Consider the following 514-nt stretch of genomic DNA (forward strand, 5'->3'; position numbering starts at 1 on the left):
GTATTTTTTAAATCTTAAACGTACTTAAGTATTGAAAGTAAAAGTACAAGTAAATGCAAAAGGCAAAAGAAGCAAATAAATATATATATAAAAATGTTCATACACAGCTTGAGTAGCAAGATTGCGTTCAGTTTTAACTCTTTCTTCCATTTAGTATTTTTGGATAAGAATAAGAAGCACTTCATCTGGTACTTAGTATCTTTCATTTCAACATAATAAAACATTTCTGGAATCTGCATCTGAAATAGCATTTAGATGTATTTACACGGTTTAACCCTTGTATGGTGTTCGGGTCTGTGGGACCCGTTTTCACTTTTTATCAAAAGAAAAACTATTAATTATTTTTTCAAACTCAAACTCATTGGCCTTGGCTCATTTTCTGTGAAGAACATTTATCAGAACAAATTTTCAATGACCCCCTCCCTCCCACCCCCCACCACACACCACACACACACACACACACACACACACACACACACACACACACACACACACACACACACACACACACACA

This window comes from Sinocyclocheilus grahami, unplaced genomic scaffold, assembly GCF_001515645.1.
Source record: "Sinocyclocheilus grahami isolate Dianchi unplaced genomic scaffold, SAMN03320097.WGS_v1.1 scaffold440.1, whole genome shotgun sequence".
NCBI lineage: Eukaryota > Metazoa > Chordata > Actinopteri > Cypriniformes > Cyprinidae > Sinocyclocheilus > Sinocyclocheilus grahami.